The sequence below is a fragment of the Antechinus flavipes genome, chromosome 3 (assembly GCF_016432865.1).
Source record: "Antechinus flavipes isolate AdamAnt ecotype Samford, QLD, Australia chromosome 3, AdamAnt_v2, whole genome shotgun sequence".
Classification (NCBI taxonomy): Eukaryota; Metazoa; Chordata; class Mammalia; order Dasyuromorphia; family Dasyuridae; genus Antechinus; species Antechinus flavipes.
Window position 1 is genome coordinate 321436272 of NC_067400.1, and position 23193 is coordinate 321459464.

At 37.8% G+C, this 23193-nt stretch overlaps 1 long non-coding RNA gene across 1 annotated transcript; it reads right to left on the reverse strand.

Annotated features, from left to right (window-relative positions):
* Window positions 1-11695: 11695 nt before the first annotated feature.
* LOC127557941 (uncharacterized) lies at window positions 11696-20667 on the reverse strand. Its single transcript, XR_007952670.1, has 3 exons — window positions 20556-20667; window positions 18226-18334; window positions 11696-12843 (listed from the first exon to the last, which is right to left on the reverse strand). It is a non-coding gene; the product is annotated as an uncharacterized LOC127557941 (long non-coding RNA).
* Between the last annotated feature and the right edge of the window lie 2526 nt (window positions 20668-23193).

Here is a 23193-nt window from a genome sequence, read left to right on the forward strand (position 1 = left end):
ACTATCCTATTCATCTTCCCCTACAATCATTTTCCTCATGTTCCTAGCATTCAGCTGCCTGTTTAAAATGGTGAGTGGGAACAAATTTTTCACTTTCTCAGCCTGGCATTCATGGCCCCTCCATCACTTCCCTCCCTCACCTCACCTTTCCAACTTCCTTTTTCAATACTCATCAAAAATCATCGAGTGTCACTTTTGGAAGAAATAGAACCAACCAGTAAGACACAGCAAGGTTGTCTGATTGGGGGCAGTTGGGTCAGGCTCACCAGAAGCTCTGGCTAGATAAATACTCATGATGCTTGGGCACATACACTACCAGGCAGATGGTACCTCTTCTGTGCCTTCTCAATAACTTGCAACTCTTTGGGGGGACGTAGGATGGTGTTTTTTGTATAACATTTTTCCCCTTGTGGATAAAACCTAGAGAACAATCTTTTGAGGTTTGGAACACTGAATATCAAGGGTACAAAAGGAAAGAGGAGGTGGGTAGCAAAAACATATACAAAAGAAGAGGAGAAATAGGTCATCAAATTTCCATGCACCTTCTTGGCCATCTCCAAACCGTAGCACCTAGGTTCTTACCATTGTCCTCATCTTACTCTCAAGAGAGCTTAAATTCTGCCATTGAGGTGCTGAACCCTAATGGTTAAGCTTTTGCTTTTTGTCTTCTTGTAATGTCCAGAACCAGGTCTTCACCCTTTTTACTGACCAAACTAACACTATGTTGCCTCCCTGTCTTAACCTCCTGCGCCTTCCAATACTCCTATATGTATTGTCTTGCCCCACTAAACTACAAGTGCTTTGAGATCAAGGACTATTTTATTTAGTTGTATTTAAATTCTATTTTATCACAGTATAAATGCATTAACCACATTGTACATGCTTAATAAATGGTTGATATGGTTCTATCCATTTCATTATCTATTTGAGACTTAAGTATGATACTATATTTGTCAAACATAAGAGAACAAAGGATCACAGAAATAGGGCTAAGGATCTTAGAGTCATTGAAGAACATCCCTCAGCCCATTTTATGACTGAGAAAACTGAAAAAAAGAGCACTGGAAGGGACCTTAAAGATCAAGTCCAATTCCTTCAAAGGAAGGAAGTGGCGTGCCCAGGTCACACAGCTAGCAAGGTTTTCAGATTAAAATATATCATTTGAATTCAGGTCTTCCTAACTCTAGGCCAATGTCCTAGTTACTACACCCGGACTCACACATGCTACCTCTTCTACCTGTCCAACATGTGGGTGGGTCATCATACTCCACTAAGGAATGATCCAGAAAAAAGGATAAAGGGCTCATGTTTTCACCATAGCCTTTGTTCAGAAATCAATAAAACACATTGAAGCAGGTCCCAGCTCATGTCTGCCCCTACTTCCCTTGAATACACAAACCATTATAATAGCTTATCACCCATTAGAACAGGGAGAAAAAACTACTAGCAGCGTACCTCAGATTATAAAGTAACAGAATGGGAAGAACATTGTCTCTGGGTTCAAATCCCCTCTTATTGCCTTTGTGACCTTACCCACATCATTTAACTTCAGTTCTTTCAAAATGAGGAGGTTGGACTCTGCCAATTAGTCAAAAAACATTTGTGAAGCACCTACTATGTGCCAGGCACTGTCCTAAGTGCTGGAGATAGAAAGACAAAAACAAGCCCAATTTCCCGAGGGGCTCAGACATAGCTCCGATCCTTTGATCCCTTCTTCTTTTCTGATCCCTTCCTTCCCTGTTCTCAAACAAATAGAGCGGGCCTTCTCTCTGCCAATTCTTGTCCATCACTTTCCTCATGTAGTCTTCTCCAGCTCATTCCCATAACTCTAATCATTTCCTTGCATCTCTGATCCCTCCAGAGAACCTTTCAGCATCCAACTTGTACTGTATCATCATGCCCTTGTTTATCTCTAGGAAAGGATTGTTGGTAAAGTACTGGGACTTGCACTCACTTGCTCTGTCTCAGCTCCAACAGGGCTTTTCCTATAGCTCAGAAATCCAATGGTTCATGTAATCATTGTTATTGCTGATTCCCTAGGGTACTCCTAGGAACTAATATTCCAAACTTCCCACCCTCAGCAAACTATAATCATTGACCTTGGAGAGCTAGTATCTAAGAGAGGCAGCTAAGTGGTACAATGGACAGAGGGCTTGACTTTGAGTCAGAAAGACCTGAATTCAGTTCCTGCCTCAGACACTTACTAATCTGTGCAAGTCACTTAAACTCTGTCAGTCATAATTTCTTCATCTATGAAAGCTATCGTGGAAATAAAAAGTGAGATATCTGTAAAGTACTTTTCAAACTTTAAAACGATAACTATTATTGGTAATGTTAACTATTATTGGTAGTCAAACTTTCTCATTGTGACATTGCAAAACATTTTACTGAAAAGATGAGGACCTTCTATCAGGAATTCCCATGTTTAGTCTTCTGTTTAAAAATCTGTCTCTATACCTACCACATCTCCCTTCTTCTAGTCTCAGAGGGGTAATGTTACCTATCTTTACACAATTAATATTTTCATCTATGCTCTCCATACTGTTCCTTTTTTCTCTCTGCATCATCTTCCCTGGGATTTTGCTCCTTTATTTATATCTTGCTCTCCTTAGCATCTTCACTCCTTCCTTTCTGCTTACATAGACAAATAATTTCCCCTTACAATGGCAATACCTTCTCTTGATTCAACTAGCTTGATGAGGTCCAACAAGTCACAAAGATGAGAAGTCATCTGGAATGAATTCACAATCATAAACCATCTCCAGGAAGTCAAAGGACATTTTGTTATAAGGCTTAGCTGGTTAAGTTCTTAATGAACACACAATTAATAAGAGGAGAGATGGAACCTTTTATGGAAAGGGCATTAAAAAAGGCATGCTACTATGCTAATTATGTATTAGTAAATCACTTGGTGGTGGTCATGACTATCCTGTTTATTCAAGATAGCCTCCAGGTTCACTATAGCTTAATCTTCAAATTGTATAAGATAATAATGGGTGTCAGTATAGGATACTCCATCTGTATATGATAATTCTGTCAGTACAAGATAATTCTATAAGGTCAGCTTGATATTGGGTTGCTACTAGGAACATGGTCTTTTGTTGGAGTCCACTCATTCTATCAGTCTCTTTAAGCTCTTGTCCTATTTCTATCTTTTTTTTTTACTTCCCAACTTTCTGAATGGTCTACATCCTCCACCTACATTTCCTCAGCAGCCACTTAGTCCTTAACTCCTGGAAATCTGGTTTATGCCATTTCTGTACTGAAATTGTATTCTCAAAGGTTATTCACTGATCATTTCCTAATTTACAAACTCACCTATATTTTTTTAGTCCTTGAATTCTTCATAGCTTTTGACATTAACACCCCCTCCTTTCTAAAACTGTCTTTCCTCCTTTGGTTTCCATGACATTATGCTAGCTTTGTTCACCTTCCATTACCAATTATATTATAAACTTTTAATGGTAGGTTCCATTCCTTAACCAAATTTAGTACCTCCCCTGCACTTAGAACACTACTCTTCATACAGTAGGTACTAAACTCTTGCTATATTTGTATTCCCATCTTCTTTTATGATTCCACTTTGTCCTATACTTTCCTAAATGTGGGAGATGACCAAAGTAGAATTCTCTGCCTTCTGTTCTACTCTCTATACTCTCTTCCTCAGAGATTTCACATATTCCCAAAGCTTTAAAAATTATCTTTATATGTATATGTCCAAAACTATTATACCTTCCAGCTCTGAAATCATTGCATTGGACAGCAGTTCACCTTCCCTGGAACAAAAAAAAATCTCATTGTCATTTCAGTTTTATTAGACTATCTTGATGAGGTCCAAATCACAAAGGTGGGGAGTTGTCTGGAATGAAATCATTATATCCTCCCTCTTGGCCCAATATACCCCTGCTTGATGTCCATATTTCTGATAAGGACATCATTATTTTCCCAATTAATGACTCAAAAACTCTAAGTCCAATTTGACTCTTCTTTTGATCTTCCATAATCTCACCTCATCTAATCTTACAAAATTCAATGGATTCTTACTTCACAATTTCTCCCAATTTCTCCCTTCTTTTCCAATTCCCAATATCACCAACCAAGTCTAGGTTGGATCTCATACTTGGATGTCTGCATCCAACTTCCTCACTAACTTCCCTGCCTCCTGGCTCTTCACTCTCACCAACAACTTCATAACCCCACATTGCTGCCAGATTAATTTTCTAAAACAGCAATATCGGCATTTACTTGCTCTAAATCCTTTCATGACCATCCACTGTTTACAATAAATTCTAAATTCTTTAACATAGTATTCAAAACCCTCCCACAATCAGACTTCAACTTACCTTTCAAACCTTATTTTCCATTGTTTTCCTATACAATTAGCTAGACTGATCTACTTACTCAATTCAGAAACTCGTTTCAGGACATTCCCTTCTCACAGATGGTACTTATTCTATTCTTTTTTAATGCCTTCTTAAAGGGTCATGTGATTTTTTATTTAACTTGGAAGAGACTTAAGCAGTTTCTCAGTCCAAACTTCTACCAGGTCCAAGGAATTATTCTGTTTTTGCTTAAGTGCTTCTATTGACCAAAAATTTATTACTCCACAAAATGGGTAACTTCATTTTGGACAGCTTTAATTGTTCAAAACTTCTTCCTTAGATAAAATTGAAATCTGCCCAGATTGCTCAGTTGGGCAAGTTCACCCTTCCTTAAGCAAGCTGATGTGCCTCACAATATTGGTGCCAGACTTGGTGTAAACATCTAATCAGTTTAATTGATTGCAACTCCAAACTCCTACCAGCTCAAGAGATTCACTATTCTCAGAAGTTATAGTTGTTCTTCATCAAGACAGGACACTATTGTATTATATTGACCTTGAAGTCCCCTAAAAATCCCTGGTTATTTTATATATGAATGGCTAAGATTTCTGCCTATATTTATACAGTTGATTTTATAATCATCCCTACTAGATTTTATTTGATTCAACATGACTCACTATTGAGATCTTTTTGTATTCTAATTCTGTTACCCAACGAAATAATCATTCATTCCATTTTCTTGCCATTTGTGATAAGCATGCTCTCTAAGCCTTGATCCATCGTAATATTGAGAGGGGACAGAAAGGTCAAGCACATATGCCCATTAGATAAGAGCCACCAGGTTGACACAGATCCATTAAACACCACTCTTTGGGGGTTGTTTAGTCAGAATTTTGCAAACTCCCAAAGCTCTTACCAGGACACATGATCCCACAGATTGGGGTTGGGATGAAAAGTGGCTTAAAAGAAGCAACTAGATGCTTCCCAGAATTAGTCTTCAAAGATAGATGAGCCTAAAGAAATAGAAAATCCAGTGTTTTTTTCCAACAATCTAATATATACAGGACCCTATAAAGGATGTGACCAACATGATTAGTTTGGGCTAAGGATAGCAGGAGACTAGTTCTGGATGGAGCTTGAAAAAGGGGTCTGAATAGTTCTTTTAAGCACCCATTCATTCATTTCAAATTGGCTCAAATGATGAAGTCTTTCCAGAGTAAATGAACAAAAAAGAGTGTATGTTCATTTATATAACAAACATATAAACATATATATTTGCATGTATATATCTGATAAAAATCTACATATATATAAATACATATGTGTGTGTATATATACATATATATATTATAATACAGTAGATGATACAAATCTAATGCACACACATATAGGTTCATCCATTCCAAGAACATATATACATATATTCATGTGCATCTACACACATTTTCATACAACAGATATATATAGTTGTGTTTCAGTCATTGAATTATGTCCAACTCTTTATGACCTTGTGGACTTTATTGTCCATGGGATTTTCTTGGCAAAAATACTGACTAGAAAGATTTGCCATTTCCTTCGGCACTGAATGGGTAATGCCTCAGACAAACTGAGACTAGGAAAAGATCTTAAAAGGAACATAAATTTCTTAAAATAAAACTCTGGAAAACCAGATATTGATAATGTCTTTGGAATTCAAATGGAGCTACCTGACTATATCTTAAACCCAAATCACTTTGATTCTCATTGATTGGCCATTGAGCCCAACCCAAGCCATTGTTTGGATTTAGTGGACTCAGAATGAGTAAATGACAATTGTTTCTGTTCTGGCCAGCAACTCTAAGGTTCTTTCTTTCCCTCCCAGACCGATTGTTTTTTTTTAAGAAGGCAAAAGAACTCATCTTTTGCCTTATTTTTTACTTAGTTTTAATCACTGAATGGGTTTTGTCTTAGACAAGCTGAGACCTGTTAAAGAAAAGGCTAAGGTCTTCGATGGTATCCAAGACTATCTCTCTTTGTTCTGATATATATCTTACTACTGGACCCAAATGGCTCTGGAGGAGAGAATGAGGCTGGTGACTTTGCACAACCCTGCCTGACTTAAATGCAATTCACTTGCAAGTCAAGCCATCTCCCTCCTGATAATAGCAGTTTTCAAGAATGAAGGACAAAAAATAACAATCCTCTGTGTGTGTGTGTGTGTGTGTGTGTGTGTGTGTGTATACATTCTGTTATTCTGATTACCAAACTGAAGGTCTACAGAGTCGTTGTGCTGACTCCATTGTTTTATGCCTGTGAAACTGGCCAGTACTCTGGTGCCCCACCAGCAAACTGAATCACTTCCATTTGAATTATCTTAGAAGATTCCCAAGATCACCTGGCAGATTCTCAAGACACCAGACACTGAGGTGTTTTCTTGAACTAAACTGCCAAGCATTCCAGCTCTACTGCGGAGAGCACAACTCCACTGGGCTGGCCACATTGTTCAAATGCCAAATGTACGCCTGTCAAAAAGATCATTTTATGGAGAACTCACACAGGGCAAGTGCTCACAAGGTGGTCAGAAGAAGTGACACAAGGATACTATTGAGATCTCTCTTAAGAACCTAGAATTGATTGTATAACATGGGAAATGCTGACACAGGATCGCCCAGCTTGGAGGGTCCCCATCAGAGACAGGGCTGTGATCTATGAGCAAAGCAGAAGTGAACAGGTTCAGAAGAAACGTGAGATGTGCAATGTTAGAGAAGCCAGCCCAACTGTTCAGAGGGACTATTTGGGACCAACTGTGGCAGAGCATTCCAAGCTGGGATTGGTCTGATCAGCCACAAATCAGTCACATTAATTTGATTCTAACATAGTAGTGTCATTTTGATCCCCTTCAAGAAGAAAGGATAACAAACAACCATATATATATATATATAATTGTATATTATATATATTATGTTGTAATATATATATATATATATTTTTTTTCCTTTTATTGTATTTGTATTCCCGGATTTCAGCACAGTGCTTGGAATATAGTAAGCCCTTAATAAATATTTTATCTATCTATCTAAGTAAGAAAATATCCATTATTATCACATGAACAAATATAGCCTCAGTACCCTTGAGAGAGAGCCACTACTACTTGTCTTTGCTTCTTCTAACCCTTCTTGAATGATCTTGGCATTAATCTTGCCATAGTGGATGGCACTTGATAGCACCAATGGATCCATATTATCTATTATTCCTTGGAAGATAAATAGCAGCTTCCTTTTCAGAATGTTCAGCTCCTTTATCTTTGGAGAAAATTTCATATTTGTTTCTTGCTGCCAAGTGTTCAGTGGTTCGTCTCCCCTTTCTCCTATGTATGACATTTTCCTACTCTCCAAACTCCTGAGATAGGTTAGGATTCTTCCCCTGCCATTTTAGATCTTTTTTTTTTTTTGGTCAACTGACAGAATGATTTTCCTAAAATTTGGGTCTGACCATGTTACTTCCCTACTCAGTTATAGCCAGTGACTTCCTATTGCCTCTAGGATTATATATAAACTTCTCTGTTTATCTCTTAAGGGCCTTCAGAGCTTCTCCTTCCAACTTTATTATGTATTATTTTCTTTCTCACATTCTATGATCTATTCAAACTGACTCTATTACTATTTAGCACACCTGATGATCCAGCTTCCTGCTTTTGGACTGGCCATCTCCCATGCTTATCTCTATCTCACAGACTCTCATTTCTTTTTAAATTTTGTTCATGTACCACCTTTTACACAAAGCCTTTCTTGTCTTATCTAGCTCCTCCCCCCCCAAAAAAATTACCTTGTATTTATTTCATATATACTCATTTATATGCACATCATTTCCTCCAATAGAATGTAAGGTATTTGAGGGCAAAGATAGGTTCATCTTGTCTTTGCCTTCCTAGTGCTGAACCTATATCTGACAAATCTGACAAATTAAATGCTTAGTAAGTGCTTACTGATTGATTGATCAGTTTGTTGTTGCTGTTCATTTTTCAGTTATGTCTGACTGTTCAATGACTCCCATATGGGGTTTTCTTGGCAAAGATCCTGAAATAGCTAGCCCTTTCCTTCTCTAGCTCATTTTACAGATGAGGAAACTAAGGCAAACAGGATTAAGTGACTTGTCCAGGTCACACAGAAATTGAAGCCAGATGTGAACTCAGGAAGATGAGTCTTCTTGACTACAAACCTGGTACTCTATCCATTGCTCTACCTAGCTGCCATGATTGATCAATAGATTTGTATTTGTTTTCATTTTGAAATTAATATTTCATATTGAAATGTATGTGTGTGTACACAAACTTTAGAGTGGAGAGTTTTTTTACTTTTTCTTCTAGGAGACAGACCATTCTTTGCTTTGATTACCCACAGCAAGAGAAATGGTATTTCAGAAGAGTGAACTAGCTAAGATAGTATTCAATAATGAAATTTAAACTTCTGAGCTATGAATTAAAATACAGACACAATGTCTGCTGGCCAGGAATAGATCACTCATAATAGAGACTGGTAAAAATATGTTTGCCTACAATCCTATCAATGTGACCAAAAGAGCTTTCCACTGAACAGAGAGGAGAAGGGAGAAAACTCTCCAGAAATAACGTGCCTAGACCATGAACAGAAGCAGGTGCAACATATAAAGAGTGGCAAAGGAGGGAAAGAATATTTTACAGTAGACCAGAAGGCTGGCTTTAAAAGCCAGCAATAAAACTCATGACCTTCAGTGTCTATAAATAAATGCACAAAATTTGGATAATTCACTCCTTGCCTAAGGCAAACAAGAATATTCAGTTTTATAGGTATGAATTAAGACATGGTAGACATGGAATTCATCACAGCAATAAGCCAGGAAATATCTTTAAGAAAAACTAAAAAGATAAAAGGAACAGAATGGTGTAGCACTATATAACAAAAAGATCTACTCTGGTTAAGAAATCTAGGAACAGAGGGAGAAACAAGCTGAAGAGCATGTGAGTGAAGTTCCTAGAGGGTGAAACAGAAGTTGGCATATTTACAGCTCAACTGCAGAGCAGAGAAGACAGAAAGAGGATCTCGACATGAATTTCAAAAAACAGAAAAAATATGGCACAATGGGATGATATAGGAGCAATACATTCTTTCAATTATCTGGACATTTGGAGACCTCATTGACAAAAGCAAAATAATTGATATATTCCTGACTTGTGTTTATGATTATTTCATTTTTCAAAAGGTAGAAGTCACAAGTTCAAATTGCTATTTTAGACATGAATTTGATAGTTAAGGTGGAAATAGCTGCTGAAATAATAAATGGTTAGAATCTCATGGGGAAGTGACCACTACCCTTAGAATTTGTCACAGAAAAGGAGAGGATGATTTCAGGAAAGTATATTTCAAGAGATGCAAAGAAAGGACAGGTAGGATTCCAGGGCTTAAAATTCTGAAGGTAAACAAACTTGGAAAATATGGGAAGCTCACAAGAAAGAAATGCTGAAGGCACAAAAATGAATAATTCCAATGCAGAAAAACAAGAGTAGTTGTCCAAAGAGAGCATTATCAATGCACAAAGAATTCAATGATCAACTCATAAAAAAGACAAATATAAAAACAAGACATAAGCAAGGGCAGGTCACAAGATGAGTACAAAAGTGTGACATTGTCCATAAAACAGTGTGAGGCTGTTCTATATTCTAAGAACTACCCCTCCCCCAAAAAAAGGACATTTTGAGCTATGTTTGTGATAAAAGAAAAGACAACTACTTTTGGAAAAAGGAACAGTGGATGACAGGCCCTTGTTGCTTTTTGCTTTTTTTTTTTTACTTGTATTTGGAGAATGATCTAAAAAAAAACAAACACAGTAGACTGAAGCTTTTTTTCCACTTTAACCTTTCTCATTTTTTTCTCTTTTGACTGGTTTTTTTTTTTTTTTTCACAACAGTGACTAATATGGAAATGTTTTGCATGATAGCACACATATAAACTATATCAAAATGCCTAACATCTTCAGAAGAAGGAAGGGGATAGAAGAAGAAAAATTTGGAACTCAAAATCTTGTAAAAATTAATGCTAAAATTTTTCTTGACATGCAACTGGGGGAAAAATACAATACTATGAAAAAATAAAACAGCAAAAATCAAAATAAAATAAATAAAAATTATATTTTTAATTAAAGGTTTTTATTTTCAAAACATATGCACAGATAATTTTTAATATCCACCCTTGTAAAATCTTGTATACAATTTTTCCCTCTTTTCCCCCCACCCCATCCCTAAACAGCAAGTAATCCAATAGATGTTAAAAATATGTGCAATTCTTCTATATATATTTCCACAATTATCATGCTGCACAAGAAAAATCAGATCAAAAAGAAAAAAATGAAAAAGAAAACAAAATGCAAAAATTCTCAGGAAGAAATCAACAAGTGACTTCTGAATGACTAGGCCTGACCAGACTATTGAAATACTTGGTAAATGTAATTGCTAAATTGTTGTCAATGGTCTTTGAAAGACAATAGAAAATGTAAAATGTACCACAGAACTAGAGAAGAATAGATAATTTCCCCAATATTCAAAATAGGAAAGGAAGTGAGTGAAGTCTGTGAGGTATGAACCAGTAAGCTTGACTTTTGCTCCTGACAAACTACTACAACATATTACTAAAAGTTTGGTGAATGAGTATTTAGAAAGGGATAAATGTTGTCATGGCAGCTAGTTGGTGCAATGCATCAAGAACCTGGGTCTGAAGTCACAAAGATTTCCTGAGTTCAAATCCGACCACTGTGTAACCCTGGGCAAGTCACTTAACCCCAACTGCCTCATCAAAAAAAGAAAAGAAAAAAAGAATCATAAGAAAATGATAAGAGGATGACTAGAAATCAGTTCTATCAAAAAGATCTGGATTTTAATGGACAGCAAGCTGAAAATGAGCCAACGATTGCCATGGATAGCAAAGTATGATGTCATACTGGAGGTGCCTTGTCCACAAACCAAGAAGTAAGGGTTCTTCTATTCTACAATAATGAAAAATGTAAAATCCTATGTTGAATTCAAGGCTCTGCATATTAGGAAATATTTTCACAAGCTGGGATGAATCTGGAGGAAAACCCCAATGGTGAGAAGACTGGAAATCATGTCACATGAGAACTGGCTGAAAGATGAGGGAGGTATGACCTGGATAAAAGAATCAATCAACAGGCATTTATTAAGTCCCAATTCTGCTCCTGAGGAGGATCATCTCCCTCATCTATATGTTGTCCCTGGACCCAGATGGCTCTGAGGAGAAAGTGAGACACAGCCATCGCTCATTTGCATGTCATGGAATCACCTCCCTAAGTGGAAGGACAAAAACATCAACAATAACAATAATTCTGTGCCTGTAACTATACTAAATTCTGGTGATATAAATACTTAGGATGAAACCATTGTATTCTCAAAAATAAGATTTAAGTAGGATGTGGTGATTGATTTCAAGTACTTAAAGATCCATCCATCTAAAAAGGAATTCAATTTGTTCTGTTTCAATTAACAAGCATTTATTAACACTTACTGCTATGTCCCCCGTCCAGTGCCAAAGAGGAACAAAAACGGTTCCTGGTCTCCAGGAACTTACATTCTACTGGAGTAGACATCATGTAAATAACCAGGTACATATTAGAAGTATTCAGAGTAGATGGCACATAACCTTGGAGGTGAAGGCTGGCAGCTAGAGGTAGGAGTTGGAATAGAACCAGGAAAAGCCTTCTGTAGAAGGTGACAGAGGAGTTGATGAGTGTTGAACAAAGCCAGGTATTCTACAAAGTAGAGGGGCGGGGGAAGAAGGGAAAGGGAAAGGCTCGGAGATGGAAGATGAGGCGTTACATGAAAGGAATACCAAGTATGTCAGGATGCTTGAATCAGAGTATGTCATGAGAAGTAACATCTAAGAAGACTGGAAAGATACTGTGGGACCAGAATGTGAGGAACCTTCAATACCAACAAAAGAATTTATATTTTATTCCATAACCTTTGACATTTATTTGATTGGTTGTTGTCTTTCTTTCTTGAAGATTACCAAAATGATATCACTATGTCAGGACGAAGCTGCAATGTGTCTGACTGTGCCTGCTCAGACCAATACAAGCTTGGAAGCCTCTCTCATAAGTTAGGCACAAATAGTCCATATGAATAGTTGGAGTGGAGACAGCTCTGAACCTGCATAGCTCATGCTACTTCTGAGCCACTTGTAATTCTGCTTTGCATCTTTTTGGATGTGGCAGGCCATGCTGGTGGTCCTGTGCCTGTGTCTCCCATTTCACACAAATGATCCCAATGTTCTTCAGAGAGACCTTGAGAGTCTCCTTGTATCACTTCTTCTATCCACCATGTTGAGTAAGGGTGGAGAGGAGTGATACGTCAGATAGATCTAAGGTTTAGGAGAATCACTTAGACAGCTGTATCAAGGAGGAATTGGGGTGATGAGAGGTTTTGCTTGCAGACCAATTAGAAAGCTTTACATGGTCCAGTTGAGATGTGATTGAAAGGCTTCAACTAGGGTGATATCTGTGTAGGTGAAGAAAAGTAAGCAGATGTGAGACAGTTGTAGAGGAAGAAATGATAAAATAGAACAACTGATTGGATTTGTGGGGTTGGAGAAGAGAAGGGAAAGGGGAGAGAATAAGCATTTATAGAGCACCTATTATGAGCAAGGTAGTATAACAAGCACAAAGAGAGGAAGAGGGAGGAAGTGAGGAAAACAGAATCCAGATGACTAGACTAGAGACTAGATGACTAGAAGGATGGAAGTACTCTAATTGACAAAGGAAAGTTCAGAAAAGGGGAAAGATAATGAGTTCTCTTTCAGATGCACTGAATTTGAGATATTTATGTAAAATTTAAAATGTCCAATAGACAATTGGTGATGTAAGGATAGAACTCAGCAGAGGGATCAAAGTGGGATTATATATCTGGGAATCACCTGCATAGAGATGATAATTGAAGCCATGGGAACTGAGGGCATCACCAAGTGAGATAAAAAGAAAGAAAAAGACTGGAGGTGGAATCCCAAAGATATCCATAGTGATTAGGTTTAATATGGGTGAAGATCCAACAAAGGAGAATGAAAAGGTGCGTTATGTAGGTGTGTGAGAAAAACTAAGAGAGAAGAATTGCAAAAAAAAAAGAGAGAGAGAGAGTAACCAGTAACAGAAGGTGATCAAGATTATCCAAAGTCAAAGAGAGGTCAAGAAGGATGAGAACAGAGAAAAGCATATTATATTTGACAATTAAGAGAGCACTGCAGAGGGATGAGTTCAAAGAAATTTGGGAAGATCAGTATAAAATGATGCAGAGTGAGGTGAGTAGAATCAGAACAATTTATGCAATAACATTGTAAAAACAACCAACTCTGACAGACTTGTTATTGCAGTAAATGACTATGATTCTAATAATTTGATGGTATACCTTTCTACCCACTTTCTGACAGAAGCAATGGATTCAAGTTGCAGAATGAAATAAGAATTAGTATGCTTGATTTGGAACATTTGTTATGAGAATTTTTCTTTCTTTCTTTTTCTTTTAAAATGAAGTAAGGTGTTAACTGATAAGCCAGAGAGAGAGAGAGAGAGAGAGAGAGAGAGAGAGAGAGAGAGAGAGAGCGAAAATTGATCATTTTAGAGAGAGTGACTTAAGTTAAATAATGAGATTAGGAACCATACTAGAGGTAGTTAAAAAGAAAGTGAGAGAAATAATGGTACCTTATGTATGTGGCTTTTTTGAAGAATTTAGCTGAGAAGGGTCTAAGATCAAATGAGAGATTTTTAAGGCTAGGGGAGACATGTTTGTGTGTTTGTAGGCAGCATGGAAAGAGCTAGTAAAATAGAGGGAGATTAAAGACTAGAGGATGTTGGAGGTGATGGTGGGACACATTTTGTTAGTGGCCTTGGCAAGTATAAGAGCCACCCCAATATCAGATAATGGAGTGAAGGAGGAGATAGCAGAGAAAGAGCCTTTTTTCTAGAAGGCAGAACCTAGAAAAATGAATGGAAACTGTAATATATAGATATAAATTAGGTGCAAGGAAAAACTTCCTATTCACTGGAGCCATCCAAAAGGGCAATCATTATGTTAGGAAAATAGCAGGCTCCCAGCAGGCTCCCTCTTAATGAATAAGAGAGAAGTATAATAGTCTCTCTAAAATGTAATGTTCTCTGTTGAGGTTTTCTTGGGGTCTCTGGAGGAAGCCTTCGTTTTAGTTCAGTAATCACCACAAGTACAGCCTTTGTTGTCTTTTCCAAGTCTTGTCTCCTTCACTTGGGACTCGGCTAGTTTTTCTGGAGACCTATCTCTCTCCTTGGTTCCGAGAGCTTGAGCTCCTGCCTGCCTTCTCTGGCTTCTGAATCTCCCTGAATCCAAAGGTTTGTGCTTCAGCCTCTAGCCACCACAAAGGTGGAGGATGGAATGAATCTGTCTCAGTCTCGAGAGCTTCTAGTGCACTTGTCTTTTTCTGGCCCTAAGAGCTTCTCCTTATATGCTCCACACTGAGTACAAACCAACCATTTTATCACTAGGAAACCATTATTTGTTGTAGGATTAAATCAATGCTAAACTAGATTTAAACATTGTCTCCTCAATTACACTTAGTACCTTGTTTCAAGTTCTGGCCCATAACAGAGAAGGGCCAACCTTGTGGCTGAAGTGGCCAATCTGGCACTGGCCCTAGCTCTGGGACATTAACACAGAAAGTCTTGAGACTGGTGCAGCACCAGACCACAACAAAAGAGTTTTGCCACTTTCTTCCACAATAAGGGGCTGAGCAATAGGCTCTTCCTGGTAAGCAAAGAGCTAAGCTTGCCATCTATGTTATCAACATAATCCTTAGGACCCTGATCCCTCATCCTTACTGCTTCCCAGAATTGGAATCCTCTTCTTTTGTGTAGTCTTCCTTAACTAGGATATAAACACTTCAAGGGCAAGAAATGTCTGAGTTTTCAATATGTATCCCCAGTGCTTAATAAGTGCATTTTCATGCATTTTTTCATTCAATGAAAGTATTTAAATGGAATCTGAATGACCATTTGTTGGAGTTTATTATAAAAGCTTATCTTTTTCAGATCTAGATTGGACTAAGGTACTGAATCTACTGAGTCCAACTCTGAGATCCAGTGACACTTTGATATGAGACCTTGGGAACTCGATTATGCAGCTGTGACCTCAAAAACGTAGTAATCCCACCTCTGTTCCTAACCTCCTATGTGATTGAGATTGTCAGTTTAATTCTCTGAGTCTCAGTTTCCCGTCTGAAAAACAGGTATAGTTGGACTAAAATATCTTTGAGTTCCTTTATATGCTCTAAAATTCTTTGACTCTGTAATTCTAATTAGGAATTTTAATTTATTTCTAATGTAATCAATTCTCTATTTCTATATCAATGGGATAGAGGTAGTGCTAGTCAATTCAGCTAGTAATTAATTTTCTGAGGGCCTACTTTGCACTAGGTGTTGTGTGGAGAAGAACAAAAGAAAGAGGAAGATAATACAAGACACTGTATAATACAGAAATCTGTTAGCCTTAAAAAAAAAAGCCTTTAAAAATCATATGGTTTTGGCTCTTTCTTTTTCTTTCCTTCTCTCTTTTTCTCTTTGTTCCTTTCTTTCTTTCTTTCTCTACTCCCTTCCTTCCTTCCTCCCTTCATTCCTTCCTTCCTTCTTTCATTCCTTTCTTCCTTCCTTCTTCCCTCCCCCATCCTTCCTTTCTTCCTTCTTTTTCCTTAGTGGAAACATTTACCAATTTAGCTTCAGCTGATATCTAAATGGAAATTCATGAGCACACATGCATTAATGGATGGGAAAAAGCAGCTATACTGACCATGGAACACTGGGATTTGTGCCTATCCTTATCACATATTTTCTATTGGCATGGGTACTTAACATTCAAATATTCAATCAGACCACTGGAAGAATTATAACTTCATTACTGATTGGGTTCCAACACCATGTAGGTTCCTATCACTTTTTCCTTCTCCAAAGAGAAGCTGTCTGTCAGTATAATACTCTTAATCATCCAAAAATAAGTAACATATATCTGCTGATATATTTTTCAATATCTTTTTCAAGCCTCCAGTAAATACATTTGAAGATGACTATGCTTCTTATTTTTGATATAGAAAAACTAAAAAAGGGTTAATGAACTGAAACCATAACCCAGAAATCATGAAGGAAAGTAAACATTCAGGGAATATTACTAAATCCATAAAAAAAATAATGAATATGACCAATGATAAATGGTCATTGGATATGAACAGATAGTTTAAAAAAAAAAATCAAAACTACTCAATAGCCATATTTTTAAAAATGCTTTAAATTGTTATTAATTAGAAAAATACAAATTAAAACAACTCTCAAAGTACTAGCACACATTTATCTGATTAGCTGATATGACAGAAAAGGATATAACAAATGCTAGAGGGGATATGGAAAAATAGGACACATGCATTGTCACTGGAGTTGTGAACAATTTGGAACTATACTCAAAGAGCTATAAAACTGTGCATACCCTTTGATCTAGCAATATCATTAGTAAGTCTATATCCCAAAGAGATCAAAGAAAAAGGACAAAATATTTCTAGCAGCTCTTTGTGTGGTGGCAAAAAATTGCAAATTAAGGGGATACCCATACATTGGGGAATGAACGATTAAGCAAAGTTGTGATACATGATTCTGATAGAATACTATTGTGCTACAAGAAATGAAAAGTAGGATGATTTCAGAAAAACCTGGAAATACTTAAATGAACTAATGCAAAGTGAAAAGAACCAATGTATACACTAAAAGCAATGATGATCAATTGTCAAAGACTTACCTTTTCTAAGCAAAATTAAGTCAATTCCAAAAGACTCACCAAGAAAAATGTTATCTACATCCAGAGAAAAGACAGATGAACTCTGACAAAAGATTTAAATATATTTTTCACTTACTTTATTTTTCTTAATTTTTTTTGCAATATGGCCAATATGGAAATATATTTTGCATGATTTTATGTGTATAATTGATATAAAAGTGCTTGTCTTCTCAATGGGGAAAGGCAGGAGGGAGGGAAATAATTTGGAACTCAAAATTTTAAAAAATTAATCAAAGAATGAACACAAGAAAACAATTTTAACTACTATTTGTGATATGGGATGGCACTTTTGGAGGAATGGGAAAGAATACTGAGGATAATTATGATGATGTAAAAAACAAAAGACATCAATACAAACTTTAAAAAAAATTGAATACTATGTACTTATAATGACTATTGTTCAATCATTTCAGTCATATCTGATTCTTCTTGACCCCATTTGGGATTTTCTTGGCAAAGATATTGGTATGATTTGCTATTTCCTTCTCCAGCTCATTTGACAGATAAGGAAATTGAAGCAGATAGGATAAAGTGACTTGCCCAAGGTAACACAGCTTATACGTATCAGAGGGCATATTTTCACTTCCTGATTCCAGGCCCAGCCCACTATCCATTACATCATTTAGTTTCTCTATAATAACTCAACCTACCCCCAAAGAAAACACATAAGAATGCACTTGCAGAAGTAAAGGATCATAGATATGGAATACTGTCAGACATAATTGATAATTGTGTAATTTTGCTAAGCTACTTTATTTTCCCCTCTTTTTTTTTATTCTTTGAAGGGTAGGAGTAGGGGAGAGAAAGATACTGAGAAATGAATGTCATATAAAAGCAAAAAATATACCTCTCCCAAAAAAAATTTAAGTTGGCTTAGAACTAAAAATTCATCGTAAATAAATGTAAAAGGATTCTCTAAATGTGAATAAATGATTACAAAACATTCCCCTTTGAGTAGTTTTGTCTGCTGGCCACTAGCCCACAAAAGGAAAGGGCTAAAATCCTCAGAAGTCATTTCCTAAAGGTACCCTCACATTCCCCTTGTACCTGATGAGCTTCCTCATGGAAGAGCTCCTGAACATGAGCAGCCTGTGGCATCCTCTACTGAATAAGGATCTGGATGTCAAACTGTCCGGTGGTGGGCAGGGAGGCCAGTCTGAAGGGTAAATGTCCTGGGTCAGGCTAGTTTCCTCATTGTCTTCCCACCACACCACATACACTCTATGTTGATTCATCCCTCTTATAGACTTGCTAATGATTAATGTCCTCCTCTCCCCCAGCACCCCACATCCTTTACTCTTTCCCAAATACTTTTTCTTTAAAATCCAACATGGGACGTCATGTGGTATGATAGAAAGAGTATCAGATGTGGAGTCCAAAATTTAGATTTATTTATCCCAGCTCTGCCCCTGTGTCACCTTGGCCAAATCATTTAACCCCTCTGGACTTCAGTTTTCTCCTCTGTAAAATAAAGAGGATTGAATTAGATGGCCTCTACGGTTTCTTCCAGATGCAAATCTATGATCCTATGATCATCTCACCTCCATGAAGTCCTTGATGACCACCCTTCTATCCTCTCTGGACAGAGGAGAATACATGAATACACATACATACACCACACATATATGTGTATATATCTGTAACATGTTGTCTTTCCCAATAGAATGTAAGCTCACTTAGCAAGTGGGGATTGCCTTATTCTTTCTATTTTATTCTGGCTACCTAATACAGTGCCCCACATTCAGTAGATGCTAAGCAAACATATAGATAGATGGTCCAGTTCCTCATTATTTAATTCTATTTGCTCTTGTTTGCTTTTCAAATACTCCATGAGTACTAGTCATCTCCTCAACTAGACAGCAAATTAACTCTTTAAGAAATGAAGACTTTTGCTTATACTTCTCATCTTTTTACACAATATTTAGTGCACAGAGGTGAGCAGTGTAGCAGACAGTCCTAGAACAGCTGCTATTCCATGCAGCTAGATTGCTAAATATCTATTAAAGTAGCTGCTAGAAAAGCTGAAGGTGATACATACAAACAGGCATATATAGATAGCCCTTGTGTTTAACGAGCTCAAGACACTCTCCACTTCCCAGCCAGGTAAGACAAGGGGCAAAGAAGATTTGGAAGAGGGAAAGAAAGGGCTGGTTTAAAGGAGTCCAATTTTAAGTAAAGTATACTGGCTGCAGCCTGAGAGGAAGTGGTGAAGCAGAAGAGAGAAAAAGGATACCCGCCCCCCTCCTTTTAGAAAGAAAAGGTTCCAACATCAGAATTTAACCTGGAGATTCCACTCTCCAAAGAGGGAAGAGTACACTCCAATTGACTAGTGCCCCTGTTTTAAAGTGTTAAAGCTGAGCATGTGATAGCTAATCCCCCAAATGAAACCATGATAACGATTTTAATGAGAGGGTTTTTCTTTTTTTTCCTCCAGATCTGTCTTTTTGTGCGGTGAGGTCCCTAGAAGAAAGCCCTCTTCTCACACACAAGCATATATCAGAGACTTTTCTTAAGAGTTGCCCGGAGTACTGAGAGGATAAAGGACTTTCCTAGAAGCCCAGGAGCAGTATGTGGCAAAGGTCGTCCTGGCTCTGTGGCCAGTTCTCCATGTACTAAGCCACACAGCTTTTCAATGCAGGGGAGATACAAGCTGAGGAATTTACTAGTCCGGCTGGTAGCTGGGGGTGCCGAGCATCTCTGCTGGGAAAACCCGTGCCCCAGAATGCTCACCTTCTAGCTGGAGGAGCTTACTGATTGGAATGGGAAAAACTCGGGGGCAGGTCTGAGTAGAGGCTAGAGGGACAGGAGAGTGCGACCCAGATAAAACTTCATCTTTTAGGAGGGCAGCCAGCTGTGCAGAACACCCTTCCTTCTTCCATCCCTGTACCAAAATGAGATTGATTTTCCCTAAACCATATGCTCATTCCCATTTCTACTTAGAACTACCGGGCTCACTCCTCTTGAGTTCTCACCCAGTTTTGTCTTTGAGGCACCGCCAGGGACCCTGAGTCTCTAATGCTGAACTTTATTTACTTCCTACTCTCACCCTTATGGTAGCAATCCCCCCGTCCTCTACAAAAATAAGGCGCCAGGGCCCAGAACTCCGGCACTCAGACATCGCCCGGAATGCATCTCTTTCTGCCTGATTACACCTCCGGACTCTGCCAGGGGCATCTTCTCCTCCCTAACACAGTAACAAGGGCGTGGGGGAGAAGGGAGGTCGCTGAGCTGGGAAGAAACGAGATATATCCCCTTCCCAATCTCTTTCCTTTACATATAAAAGAATTCCTTTCCTGTAGCTCAGAGAGGAGCAGAGTAAAGCGTATCCCTGAAAGACCCCAGCCCCAACCGCATCCCAATCCGTTCATCCCCCTCACCTGTCCCCTCCGTCGTCCAGATCCTCAGCCCCTCCTCTACCCACCCCGCCGGCAGGTAACCGATCCTCCCTCAGCCAGCCTGACTAGTTCAAAACTTCTGGGCTAGCCCAGCCCCCGCCACGTGGCCCTGCCGCGCTTCTAGCTCCGGTTTGCTCCACCCTTAGGGCTGGGGTGATGAGTAATAAATAGCATTTACATAGCCCTTTAAAGTTTGCTTTGCATCATTTGGTCCTCGTGACCGCCCTGGGAGGTGGGTGCTATTATCCCCATTTTGCAGAAGAGTACCTGAGACTGGGAAAACTTAAGTGACTTCTTCAGGGTCACACAGCTCAATTAAAATACCTAAGTGGGAATCAGAACTCAGCTCTTCCTGAATCGACCATGCCAAATAAGATCAATGCTTCTTCCTATTAATATTACACGGTTTATAAAATGCTTTTCTCAAAACTATCCTGAGTCAGGGAGTACACGTATAACACTGTTCTCCTTTTCCCCAAAAGAATCCCTAGGTTAATAGAATTAAAGATGGAAGGGACCTCAGGGGTCACCAAGTCCAATCCTCTCCATCTGCAGAGGAAGAAAACCAGTCCCAGAGAGATCAGGTGCTTCGGGGTACACCGCTGTATAAATGCTATCGTTATTAAAGGGCACATAGGTACTAAATTGAACAGTTGATCCTCTAATTACAGATTCATTGCTTTTACCTCTATCCCAATACTAAGATAATAAGATAATGCAATCCCAGAGACTAAGCAGTCCTCCACTGGGTATATCTGGAAGAGACACCTGCATAAGGTAGGTAGTAAAGCTTCATCACAGAATCTCAGCCGTGGAAAGGAATCAGAAGCTACCTAGTCCAATCTGTCTATGAACAGTTTACACTCTACAACATACAGCTTTTGCTCTGGGACATGTTTACCCAATGAAAAGGAACCTGCTCCTTGCAGGGATCCATTCCACCTCCTGAAGCAGATGCATTAGCTCTAATTCACTCTGATTGGTAGGAAGTTCTTCCTGACATCTGGTCTCTCTTTTTAGATAGGAGAGCAAGAAGGGCACCCACCTGAATATGCCATAATCCTGGTGGTCTTCCTCTACTTAAGCAATGCTCTCCCCTAAATTGTGGCACCCAGTCTTAAACATAGGATTCTACATCCTGCATTAATGTACATTAGGGCTTTGCTTAATGGTCTAGCTTCTGGATAGCAATCTGAATACTATGTCCCACCTGGGTTTTTTTTTGACTGCCGTGTTACACTATTGATTCACATGGGATTTGTAGTTCACTAAGATTCTCAGACTTTTTTGTTGTTTTTGCTGTTTCTAATGAATTGTTCCATATCTAACCACCTTCATTGGAAAGGAAGTAGGCTGGGGAGAGAGAGTACTTTTTTTTACTGATTTACAAAAATATGTTATATAAATACTTGTTGTTACTAAGTATTATTTCTGAGGCTCCTGATTGTAAGAACAAAATGAAAAATTCACAATGCCAAAAGGTCCTCCTATATCTAAGCAAATTATAAGACAATTTGTTTTTTAATATCAGAGTAAAATAAGGGTATATGGGCAATCTTTTTGTCCTACCCTCAGGCCTCTAAGTAGAAAATAAAATTTGAACTGGTTTCTTTTTTTAACTTTAATTTTTAAAAAATTCAATTAAAAATCTATTTTCTTTACCTCCCCATTGGGGGGAAAAATCCTTTTAACAACTATGCACAGCCAAGCAAAACAAATTCATTATTGACCATTTGCAAAAAGTGTATGCCTGCACCCTCAGTCCATCACCTCTCAGTCTGAAAGTAGGTGGGTAGCAGGTTTCATCACAAGTTCTCTAGAATCACTGGTGATCACTGATTGCATTGACTAAACTTTTAAAATCTTTCAGAGTTGTCTCTCTTTATAATATTGTTGTCACTTATAAATTGTGCTCCTTATTCTGCTTACTTTATCTTCTATCAGTTCATACAAATCTTCCCAGATTTCTGGGACACCATCTTTATAAATATTTTTATATGCCCAAGTCTTTTTCCTTGTTCTTTGATCTCTCTGAGGTATAGATCTAGTAGCAGTATCACAGGGTCAAAGAGTATGCCCAGCTTAATTGCTTTTTCTGCATAATATCAAACTGCTTTCCAGAATAGCCAGACTACCAGACCACTAATGTACATTAATGCAGAACCTTAACTATATTCTGAACTCCCTCCAACATTTACCATTTTCCCCTTCTGTAAACTTTGTTATTTGGATAAATACAAGGTTAAACCTCAAAATTGTTTTAATTTACATTCTAGAATTATTAGTGATTGGAAGCATTTGTTCATATGGCTGCTGATAGTTTGCATGTTATATTTTGTAACCTGACTATCCATATCCTTTGATCATTAATCAGTGAGAAAATTGCTCATTTTAATACATTTGAATCATTTCCTTATATATCTTGGGAGCAGATTCCTTTTTATGAAAAGAGAATAAAGAAAAGACACTAACCTTGGCCTTATCCAAATTGTTCTTTTGCAAAAGGAGGTAGGGTTTTTTTTTTTAAATAATAGTGCTCTTTCCAATAAATAATTATTTTAATTAAATTATTAAAAATTATCTAATATCTTATAGTTTAAATACAGCTAAATTTGGAAAG